Below are 12,611 nucleotides of genomic sequence, written 5' to 3' on the forward strand. Positions count from 1 at the left end.
TTGTTATCTTTCCAGTTAAAGTTAGGATGATTCCTCCATCCAGAATTATAAGTATTAGAATAAAGATTATTAGTTTGGTTTTGCCCTTGGGCAAAATTTACATTCGATCTCACTCATACTTTCATAATCCACATCCGTTTCGATTGGATTACCATTGGTATCGCATGGTGCCATAAACCTATCAATTTTATGCGATAAGGCAGAAAATTGGGCTTGTAACATCGTGACTGGATCAAGGTTCACTATACCTTTAACCGATGATGTGGTTGAGGATGATGGTTTTGCCACCGGTATATGTCCACGTTCCGCGGGCCACATACTGCTTGTAATTGTCATTTCCTCCAAAAGTTCTCTTGCTTGGGCTGATGTATTTTTCATAAATAGCCCTCCCGACATAACATCTAATGAACCTCTAGTTGTAGGATTTAATCCATTGTAAAATGTTTGCATTAGAAGTTCAGCGGGCAATTGGTGGTGTGGGCATAAACGTTGAAGTTCTTTAAAACGTTCCCAAGTCTCATAAAGAGTTTCATTATCATTTTGAGAAAAAGATGTTAACTCTTTTATGACTCTTGCGGTTTTTGCTAAAGGAAAATATTTTGATAAAAATGCTTGGGCTAATTGTTCCCAAGTTGCAAATGTTGCGCCTGACATCGAAGTTAACCACTCTTTGGCTATATCTTTCAAAGTGAAAGGAAAAAGACGAAGTTTGATTGCTTCGGCAGTCACATCTGGTATTTTAAAAGTGTCACAAATTTCAAGGAAATTTGTCAAATGGGTGATAGGATTTTCGTTAGGTAACCCGTAAAATGTTACATTATTTTGCAACATATTAAGCAATGATGGCTTAATTTCAAATTGGTTTGCGGTGATTCTGGGTCTAACGATACTATTGGTTACACCGGCCACCCCTGGCCTAGCCTAATCCATAAGTGTTGGTGGGTCTGCCATAATATCTAGCTCGGTATTTGTCTTTAATGGAGTTTTGTTTTTGTTTTTCTTGTTCTTTTTAATGGTTTTTTCAATTTCTGGGTCTAACGGGTTTGGTGCAATGCCTGAACTTCGAGAACTGCGCATGAACTTGAAATTGTGCACGAACCGAAACTACCTTCAAAACAGAATTTGAAAAATAAAATGTTAGTAAATTAAAATTAATAAATTGCAAAAGTTAAAATAAGTATGTATAAACCTAGATTCGAAATAAAACACGAAAAATCTAAATTTTTGTTAAAAATTTTGGCGTTCCCCGGCAACGGCGCCAAAAACTTGTTGAGCGATTTCCGCAAGTGCACGGTATACGCTTGTAGTAAGAAAAGATATCGAACCCACAGGGAACGCTTTTTAACTAAAACTTATTTTAATTCAGTTCTATTCACGTCTTTAGGTTTAACTAAAGAAAATCGTTTAATTAATTGTATTGGTTTGGATTAATTAGGATTAGATGAGAATATTATATTAAACTTAGAGTACAATTCTGTCTTGAGAATTAATTACAAGACAGAAGCTTTCGTGTTTAGAATAAAAAAGTGTATAAAACTTATTCGCATAAAGCAAAGAAAGCAACTATAACTTTGGTAAGATTATGAACATGTAATAATTCAAGAATTTATGCAATTAAATGGCTTTGAACCGTAGAAATCTCTCTAGATCGGAGCAGATTTCTACCTTAATCAAATTGGTACTTTATATCCTTTAAGCCGCGCTAACGATCATATCATCCATAAAAACTAATTTTTTTAAGTGTTCAACAAAGTTTTCTTTGTAAATTTAATTGTGTAAAATGTTTTAATGAAAACACCAGTTTATCATTTTGAAAATCATTTTGTCAGAACAACATCAAAATAACAACAGGAAGAATATATCGAATAAGATAAATGTATTATTAATGAATTGTGAATCTTCACAAGTTAACAGAGAGGAAGAAACATGGATAGAATTTTGACGAAAACTTTGAGATCCGGGTTGTCAATCTTTCCCTCAAACTCCATAGGTTTGTTAGACCCTTTTGCACTTCAGCCGTTAGTTCTTCTCGCTGAATCTTCGGAATAGAGACCGCTAGGTCCACTACCAGAATGAGAACTTGTCTCTCGACATTCTTTGAAACTAAACTAATCACTACTGTGTTTATAACTAATCTAAGAACAACTTGTGTACATCAAGTTTGTTTTTACAGAAATGTATTCTAAACTTCTAACTCTTTTCTGAATCAGAACATAATAACAATTCTCTCTAAACTATAATTTCTCTAATTTTTCCAACTCTTGAATTCTGAAATGAATCACTTATTTATAGTTGGTGAATGGTTGTAATTGAAGGGTCGTGTCCGCTGGTGAAGGATCGCTTTTATCCAAACGAACAAACGCGTTTTTTGGATTTCTGACATGTGAAAGCTGTGCAGAATTCTTCGCTGTTTCAACTGAGATTCTGAGAATCTCAGTCGCGACAGGGGGCGATTAAGAAGGCTGAAAAACTTCGATCTTTAGTGACTGACATTAGCGTGTCGCGACTGAGATTTTGAGAATCTCAGTCGCGACAGGGGTGTTCTCCCCCGTCTCTCGACTGCTTCTTGTCTCCTTGAGTCGGTCTTCTGATTAATACATATTTTTGTCACGTAACTTAGGTTTTTCCCTCGTTTTAGCTCCGTTTTAGCTCCTATTTGGATTTAACCAAATAATTAAGTACCTTGCATCAAAGAAGTATATAAAGACGTAAAAGTACTCTAAATGAATATAATTAGCACGATTTCAATGTAAATTTAACGTATTTATATATGATATTTTAGGTATATTTTGGGCTTAACAGCATGCTTGCCAGCATCCCCTCACCATCGTCACCTTCCAGTTATCAGGACAGCTTTCATGCCACAACTGCGTGTTTAAGTCCATTCCAGTCCCTCTCATAGTTTTGCACCAGATTCAACACTTCCGAACAGAAATTCCGAATCAGCTCTAAATGGCCACTCCTTCACAAAATGCTTAGTGTCAATAATTGACTGTGTTGCTAGTTCCACCATTTGCGATTCAGGATAGTTCAGAAGAACTTTCATGTACAAGTGCCCTAACATATCAGCTCCAGGAACCATAGGTGGAGATGGAATTTTCTCTACGATTTCAAGAGTTTTCGATCCGCTGACTCGATTCCCATTTCCATTTACATGCTCATCAATTGAGTATTCTAGGATCTTTGTGGTAGGATTGACTGCACGACGAACAACATAACTTCCAACAATCACATTGTTCATTGATTTGAGGGCATAATCGGTATCACTAATGTACAATCTAGCTGCACTTCTTACTTCTTGTCGAGTCATTTCTTCATGACCGAACTAATCAGCCTTCTTTTCCTTCAATTGATTCACAATTACCTCAACTGCATAGGCCATCTGCTATCTAATGTAGCAACTAAAGAACTAAACTATAGTTTTTTAATCTCCCACTTTTTTGCTTCACCACAACCTTCTTTTGCATATCGATTAATCGGGCAGAAGACTTGGAAGCAGAATATAAATAGAATATAAGTAGTCATTTGCGGGCAGATTGTGTTTCGTTTCTTTTGTCCACAAGGACAAGATTTGACAGTAAGCATAAATCGAAGAAGATCTCTGAATGCAATCAATTGGGTTTCACTCAAGTTTCTATAGTAATTGATTATCTGCTTTATTTCCTTGTTTTTCAAATCTTGAATGATCTGATCTAGTTCGAGAGAGCTGAGAATTTCAATTGCTCCATTGCAATTTTACTCTCCAACACCAAAGCTTCCACGACAGCATTTATGGCCCCATCTACTAAACCATGGATGCCCATATGCAACTCCATAGAGAAGGCAAAGATTCATTGATCGTTTCTTAGAAATATCTTCCACACTGATTTTACTGCAAATTAGGAAAGAAATTGGTTATCTAATTATAACAAAAAAAATCAGAAACTAGTAAAATTCAATTAAGTTTACCTAGCTCCTAAATATGAGCAAAAACAATCCCAAAGGTCTACTATTTCTCTGCCACATAGTTTTTTAGAACCCCTTCTATGCCATTGATGCGGAGCAAATGGCCCAATCCGTTGCAATGAATCAAACCGTGCGTGTAAAAGAGGAGCTTGGAGATCAAGAACTCCGTCTTCTAATCTCATGTTCCAGTCTCCATCAACAGAATCATGTATATTCATCAGAAAAAGAAAAACTAACCAGTGCATCTGCTGTGATCAAGAAGGGATTGGGAGAGAAGTGGACATTCTCCTCAATGGTGAATGGTTTTTTTTGGGGAAAACTAAATTATTAGTTTGGATTAGACCTTGCCACGGGCCGATGAGCCCGCCCGCCCGGCCCGAGCCCAGGCCCATTTAGCCGGGCCTGGACACATATAATTAGTTTCAGGCCCGGCCCGGCCCAAGCCCGATTAAGCCCGCTAGTAAATGGGCGGGCTTGGGCTACGTAAATACCCGACGGGCCTGGCCCTGCCCGGCCCGTTATATATATCTTTATTAATTTAATTATATAAATTAAATAATATATAAATTATCTGATAAAAAAAAAATATAAATTATCTAACTAAGGATTTTGACCTAAAACCCTACAGGCCCTTGCCTCTCCATTCTTCACAAACAAAAACGATTCTCTTCTCCCCTCCTCAACACCGCCGCCCCTCCACTCAATAACCGACCGCCGCTGTCCCTCCTCAACAACCGAACGCCGTCCCTCCTCAACCAATCGCCGCCCCTCAACCGATCGCCGCCCCTTTCAACCGCGCCTCAACTGATCGCCGCCCTTCAACCGCGTGCGAGAAATATAGGTGAGTTTTTGCTTTCTTTTTTTTGCCGACCTTGACTTTATCTTTTGATTCTGGAAAAATCCATGAATCCTCACTAGAATATTAACCCCCTGGGATTTCAGCAGCCAAACTATACCCCTGAGATAAAGTTGTACCTGTTATTTTTATAAAATGGGTTCCTAGCTAGCTATGAAGATTCTTTCAATATATTGGTATGGTATGATTGAAGCTTTTGTGGTTGGAATTTATACAATACTATATTTCTTCTCATATCTATTACAATATACATATATATATTTGCAGTTGTGATAGCATTTCACGTGGGATCAGATGCTACATAATATACTCTAAGTGCAGTAGCCAAGGATAACCCGAAAATTAATAGTGTGTTCTATTTTGTGCTTGTGGTTAATTTCTGGTTAATTTCTGCCTTATGGCAATTGTATATGGTTATATTATATTGATCAGATGTTGATCAGATTACTGTTATTTTTTGTCCCGAGCCCGATATATTTGTGTGGGCTTGGGTGGGCGGGCTTGGGATTCCTTTTCTAGGTTCAAGCCCGCCCGAGTCCGAGCCCGACTATATTTGTGCGGGCCTGGGCTTGTCAGATTTGATCACAAGCCCGACAGGCCCGGCCCGAGCCCGGCTCAGCCCAGCCCATGCCGAGGTCTAGTTTGGATTAGAAGAAGAGTACACCAAATGGGCATAATGGCGACAGTGTAATCCTCCAGCTCAGCACATTCTTAAAGAAAGCTTCTGATGTTATCCCAGAAAGAACCAGCTGGGTGGATTGTGCTGCTTGATTCGACAAAGCTATGGAAATTGTACACCTTCGGCCTCCTCTTTCTCTTTTTTACAAGCTTCAAGAATTGGTGGAGGCATTTTTCAACCTAATTCCTCTCTCTCTAACTAGTTGAAGATTGGAACTAACTGAATTGATTCGGAATATTGGTTACAGAGCCATCCTTCTTCTTAGGTTTTAGTTCTGCGTAGTACGGTAGTGTGGTTCTACAGTTCTTCCTTCTTCGATCCCTGATCTTCCTTCTCCCCCCAAAAAGTAGACGTTCCCTTCGTGATCTGTTTTTCTTTTAGTTAGAGTTATGAGTGATCCTCGATCTGCGCATAGCGATAGCCATAGCCATTCGACTTATGTCGATTACCTCAGATCGCCTACGCTCCTTCAGGACTAGAGTGGAATCTAACCTCAGATCGCCTACGCTCCTTCAGGACTAGAGTGGAATCTTGAAAAATGCGTATTCCATACATTTGACTCTTGGAGAAGCAAAAGTCAATAAGATAACTATATTTCAAAATATTATATAGTATAGAGAGAAAGTAGAAATCTCCATATTATATCGTATAGAGATAAAGTCGAAATCTCCAGCCCTACGATTATTGATACTTTGTTTTTTTATAATTTGTCAGATTTCTCGGTTCGTGGCTCGTCAGATACCCTTTAGATGGATTCTGCATACCTTAAAACTCGAACTCAAACTCTAGCTTAAACGATTTGAAACAATACCTCAAATGTTGACAGTTAGGAGTAACTTTACCGTAATATCTAAAATGGTGCAATTTTACCCCAACGTTTGTAACAAAGAGCAAATTTACCCCTAACGTTGGCAAGTTGGGTCAATTTGAGAAATAATTCATTAAACTATATTCAGTCATGAATCATGACATCTACATTTCACATTTGCGTCATTTTATCATTCATTAGTAATATATCACAACAATATAAATAGACGTGAATTTTTTTTAACAAAAAAAATTATACTCTATTTTGTATGGTTGGGATGAAAAAGATACAAATGTTTTTTTTTTAATTTAAAAATATTAATCTCAATTTTTTTTTATTAAATCACCCAAAAAAAGTGAATTTGTTTTTTTAACCAATTGGTATGCAACTATTGCATAATAAGGAACGAAATATTTATCTTTTATAATGATTTCTGAAATTGAAGCAACTTACCAATTTCAGGGGATAAATTTATTCTTAGCTACTAACGTTAGAGTAAAATTGTTTCATTTTAGACATTAGGGATAAAATTGCTTCTTACTGTTAACGTTAGGGACATTTTTGCCCCTTAGATATCACGAATATTAGTTAATATTGTGGTAAATTACAGTCATTGCGACTTAACTTTATTATTTCATTTTCATGGTATGGGTAATAAATTTTAAAATGCAACATAAAAATCACTCATTTTTTCATTATTTAACATTATGACCATTATACTTTAATTAGCGGTTCAAAATGATTGTTAATACTCAAAATGGAATTAAAGCTGCTTAAAACGATATTACTATAAAATCACATTTTTTTATTTTCTAAAATCACCATTTCTGAAGCTTTCTCTTTCTAAAAAGTTAATTTCTCTCTCCTAACCAAAAAACACATAAATTATATCAAATGTTTAGAATATCATCAATTCTTGTAAATTTTTATATTCTGAGACGTTGATTGAAGCTTAGCAGTCATAATACTTAAAGTTCAGTTGCTTTTATTACATTTTGAAGTTTATTATCATACTGTGAAAATGAGTAGTTCAATAAACGTTAGATTAAAATTGCTCATGACAGTAAATGTTAAAATATTTTTACACTTTATCTCATAAAATTAACATAATAACCTCGTAAACTTATTTTTATGATTACATGTCTAATGATATATTCCATGTATCAAGTTTATTAGATTCAATAATCATTCAAATCTTAACTTGGAAGGTTTAAAGTGTTATTTAGCTCCTGATCTATTTAACATTTGGCCTGATTTATCAGTTGGTCACGTTTGGACTATGAACTATCCCAATTAGTAAAATTTCATGCAATTTGAACGGAGACTTGACAACCCGTTATTCTCTGATATATAATGATATTTTGACACTTGGATTTAATACGTGGCGCGTTGTCGCGTAGATTTTCTTAAATGAGAATAATTAATTAGACAAAAGAAGAAAAAAATAAAAACAAATCTCTAAAATAACATTTATCAAGTCTAAGTGTCCAAATATCGTTACATCTCAATAGAATAAGTTTTTTTGTTACGACTCCATCTAAATCGGATGAAATTTTACCAATTAGTGAAATTTCATAAAATTTGAGCGGAGACTTGACAACCCGTTATTCTCTGATATATAATGATATTTTGACACTTGGATTTAATACGTGGCGCGTTGTCGCGTAGATTTTCTTAAATGAGAATAATTAATTAGACAAAAGAAGAAAAAAATAAAAACAAATCTCTAAAATAACATTTATCAAGTCTAAGTGTCCAAATATCGTTACATCTCAATAGAATAAGTTTTTTTGTTACGACTCCATCTAAATCGGATGAAATTTTACCAATTAGAATAGATTAAGGGGTTAAGGTGCAAAAATACCCCTAACGTTTTGGGTCAGGAGCAATTTTACCCCTAACGTTTAAAATGGTGCAATTTTGCCCCTAACGTTGGAAGTCAAGAGCAATTTTACCCCTAACGTTAATAAATTGGATCAATTTCAGACACTATTATAAAACACAGATATTTTTGTTCCTTATTCAGATCCAATTGCATAACAATTCGCCCTAAAAAAAGATTTCATGTTTTTTATAATTTAATAATAGAATTTGAGATTAATATTTATAAATTTGGTGAATTTTTTGAATTTATTGTGTCTAATTTGTACAAAAAAGACAATATATTTTTTTTCACGTCCCAACGTATGTTTATGATTTGTTACTGATAAAATGACACATGTATGAAGTGTAGATGACAAGATTCATGACCGAGAAGACAGTTTGATGAATTATTTCTCAAATTGACCCAATTTATTAACGTTAGGGGTAAAATTGCTCTTGGCTTCCAACGTTAGGGGTAAAATTGCACCATTTTAGACGTTAGGGGTAAAATTGCTCCTGGCCCAAAACGTTAGGGGTATATTTGCACTTTAACCCTAGATTAAGGGTTAAATGTGCTTAAATAATAAAGTAAGGGTCAAATTAATTTTTTTAGATAAATCGGGATTAAATAGAAGTTTAAGCCTAACTTGGAATAGTCGAGATTTCAAACATGGGCAATTACAAACATGGGCCTAGGCCCAATATGCCGAAGCACTTGGAGCCAGTCAAGGCCCATCCGATTCTTTTAGAAACATTTGCACCAAGAAAAGATAAAGGCTAAACTAGACATTTTACTAAAAGGATTAGAAATACACGAAAAGATAAATTAGGTTTACTCGAATTGTCAAACACATTTCTGTGATTTTTCTTTTTGCGATTAAGAGATGACTGAGGTATATTGTTTTGCTAAAAACGATGATTTTTTAATTTGATATTCTAAAAATGACCGTTAACGATCTTAAAATGAAAACCCTTAAGAATTAAAATTGATTTGGAAGTTTTTATTTTTAGGAGGATGTGTTTGCGGACCATCGGAGGCGGGGAAGACGGGAAGAAGAAGGGCAATGGGTAGGTAGGCAGAACATTCGCAAACCCTAGACTTTATATAGCGAAACCAATTGGAACATTCGCAAACCCTAGACTCTATATTTTCCAATTGGTTTCGCTATATAAAGTCTAGGGTTTGCGAATGTTCTGCCTACCTACCCATTGCCCTTCTTCTTCCCGTCTTCCCCGCATCCGATGGTCGACAAACACATCCTCTTAAAAATGAAAACTTCCAAATCAATTTTAATTCTTAATGGTTTTCATTTTAAGATCGTTAACGGTCATTTTTAGAATATCAAATTAAAAAATCATCGTTTTTAGCAAAACAATATACCTCAGTCATCTCTTAATCGCAAAAAGAAAATCACAGAAATGTGTTTGACAATTCGAGTAACCCTAATTTATCTTTTCGTGTATTTCTAATCCTTTTAGTAAAATGTCCGATTTAGCCTTTATCTTTTCTTGGTGCAAATGTTTCTAAAAGAACCGGATGGGCCTTGACTGGCTCCAAGTGCTTCGGCATATTGGGCCTAGGCCCATGTTTGTAATTGCCCATGTTTGAAATCTCGACTATTCCAAGTTAGGCTTAAACTTCTATTTAATCCCGATTTATCTAAAAAAAATTAATTTGACCCTTACTTTATTATTTAATCACATTTAACCCTTAATCTATTCCAATTGGTAAAATTTCATCCGATTTAGATGGAGTCGCAACAAAAAAACTTATTCTATTGAGATGTAACGATATTTGGACACTTAGACTTGATAAATGTTATTTTAGAGATTTGTTTTTATTTTTTTCTTCTTTTGTCTAATTAATTATTCTCATTTAAGAAAATCTACGCGACAACGCGTCACGTATTAAATCCAAGTGTCAAAATATCATTATATATCAGAGAATAACGGGTTTGTCAAGTCTCCGTTCAAATTGCATGAAATTTCACTAATTGGGATAGTTCATAGTCCAAACGTGACCAACTGATAAATCAGGCCAAATGATAAAATGTTAAATAGATCAGGAGCTAAATAACACTTTAAACCTTCCAAGTTAAGATTTGAATGGTTATTGAATCTAATAAACTTGATACATGGAATATATCATTAGACATGTAATCATAAAAATAAGTTTACGAGGTTATTATGTTAATTTTATGAGATAAAGTGTAAAAATATTCTAACATTTACTGTCATGAGCAATTTTAATCTAACGTTTATTGAACTACTCATTTTCACAGTATGATAATAAACTTCAAAATGTAATATAAAAGCATCTGAACTTTAAGTATTATGACTGCTAAGCTTCAATCAAGGTCTCAGAATATAAAAATTTACAAGAATTGATGATATTCTAAACAATTTTTTTTTTGATATCATTTATGTGTTTTTTGGTTAGGAGAGAGAAATTGACTTTTTAGAAAGAGAAAGCTTTAGAAATGGTGATTTTAGAAAATAAAAAAAAATGTGATTTTATAGTAATATCGTTTTAAACATCTTTAATTCTATTTTGAGTATTAACAATCATTTTGAACCGCTAATTAAAGTATAATGGTCATAATGTTAAATAATGAAAAAATGAGTGATTTTTATGTTGCATTTTAAAATTTATTACCCATACCATGAAAATGAAATAGTAAAGTTAAGTGGCAATGAGTGTAATTTACCACAATATCTAAGGGGTAAAAATGTCCCTAACGTTAACAGTAAGAAGCAATTTTATCCCTAATGTCTAAAATGAAACAATTTTACTCTAACGTTGGTAGCTAAGAATAAATTTATCCCCTAAAATTGGTAAGTTGTAAGTTGCTTCAATTTCAGAAATCATTATAAAAGATAAATATTTCGTTCCTTATTATGTAATAGTTGCATACCAATTGGTTAAAAAAACAAATTCACTTTTTTTGGTGATTTAATAAAAAAAAATTGAGATTAATATTTTTAAATTCAAAAAAAACATTTGTATCTTTTTCATCTCAACCATACAAAATAGAGTATAATTTTTTTTTTGTTAAAAAAAATTCACGTCTATTTATATTATTATGATATATTACTAATGAATGATAAAATGACGCAAATGTGAAATGTAGATGTCATGATTCATGACTGAATATAGTGTAATGAATTATTTCTCAAATTGACCCAACTTGCCAACGTTAGGGGTAAATTTGCTCTTTGTTACAAATGTTGGGGTAAAATTGCTCCATTTTAGATATTACGGTAAAGTTACTCCTAACTGTCAACATTTGAGATATTGTTTCAAGTCGTTTAAGCTAGAGTTTGAGTTCGAGTTTTAAGGTATGCAGAATCCATCTAAAGGGTATCTGACGAGCCACGAACCGAGAAATCTGACAAATTATAAAAAAACAAAGTATCAATAATTATCTAATTATTTAATTAATTTCAACCTAATCCTCAATTTTTAAGGCACATGTTGTGTTTTTTTTCTTATTTATGAATACTATATTATTATTATTATTATTATTATTAATTTTAAATAAGTATCATATGGTTTTATGCTTTTGCAGATGAATATATATGATTTTCTTTTTCCTACAAATCGGATCCTGTGATTTGTAAAATTTCAATTTTTGTTTACTTTGTTAAATTTGACCGATAACAACCTCAATATGAAATTTTTCAAGAATTAATGATATTTTAAACAACTTTAATTCGTCAACTTTTTAGATTGGAATTCATTTAGGTGTTGTTTTTTTATGAGAAAAAATGTTAATGTTTAGAGAGAAAAAACTCCAAAAATGATGATTTTGAAAAATAAAAAATATGGTTCTATAGTAAACGTAATACTAAAGAACTTTAATTCTTGAAATTTTTTATTTTTAGATTATTATCGGCCAAATTCATCAAAATCAATAAAAAAAATAAAATTTTACAACCCATAAGGTTTAGTTTGTAACAAACAAAACTACTGGTATCGATCTACACATGATATTTATTTAAAATGAACCCTTATTATTATTACTATTATTATTATTATTATTATTATTATTATTTTAACTTAAAACAACATTATAAAAGATTAAAAAATAATGAGATGCTTGATCTTTTGAAATTTTGTGCATTAAAAGTCTCCAGTATGCTGAGATGCTAAGATTTCTTTTCTTTTATTTTTAAATCTCAGTGTGGGCAGAAAATTTAATATACTAATTGCATTGCTTTAAAAAAAAAAGGAGATTTAGAGTTCGTTCGGCTACTTGCGGTTTGCTGTTTCTGTTTGCTGGTTGCTGTTCCTGTTTGTTGTTGCCTTTGGAAAATGTTGTTTTAAAAAAAACAGAGATTTTCTGTTTTTGTAAAAAACTGATTTTCAGTGGTAAAAGGCAAACAGGAGGAGGCTAACCAAACACCTAAAACGTTATCTTTCAAAGTGAAAAAGCAAACAATGAGTGAAAATCATATAA

The 12,611-nt window shown here is 33.3% G+C and overlaps 1 non-coding gene and 1 pseudogene across 1 annotated transcript; one reads left to right on the plus strand and one right to left on the minus strand.

Annotated features, from left to right (window-relative positions):
* Positions 1-466: 466 nt before the first annotated feature.
* Positions 467-573, plus strand: LOC136216049 (small nucleolar RNA R71). The gene has a single exon (XR_010683044.1). It is a non-coding gene; the product is annotated as a small nucleolar RNA R71 (small nucleolar RNA).
* A 2,323-nt stretch (positions 574-2,896) lies between these two features.
* Positions 2,897-5,651, minus strand: LOC136219830 (PHD finger protein MALE MEIOCYTE DEATH 1-like; annotated as a pseudogene).
* Positions 5,652-12,611: the final 6,960 nt, after the last annotated feature.

Source organism: Euphorbia lathyris, chromosome 1 (assembly GCF_963576675.1).
Source record: "Euphorbia lathyris chromosome 1, ddEupLath1.1, whole genome shotgun sequence".
NCBI lineage: Eukaryota > Viridiplantae > Streptophyta > Magnoliopsida > Malpighiales > Euphorbiaceae > Euphorbia > Euphorbia lathyris.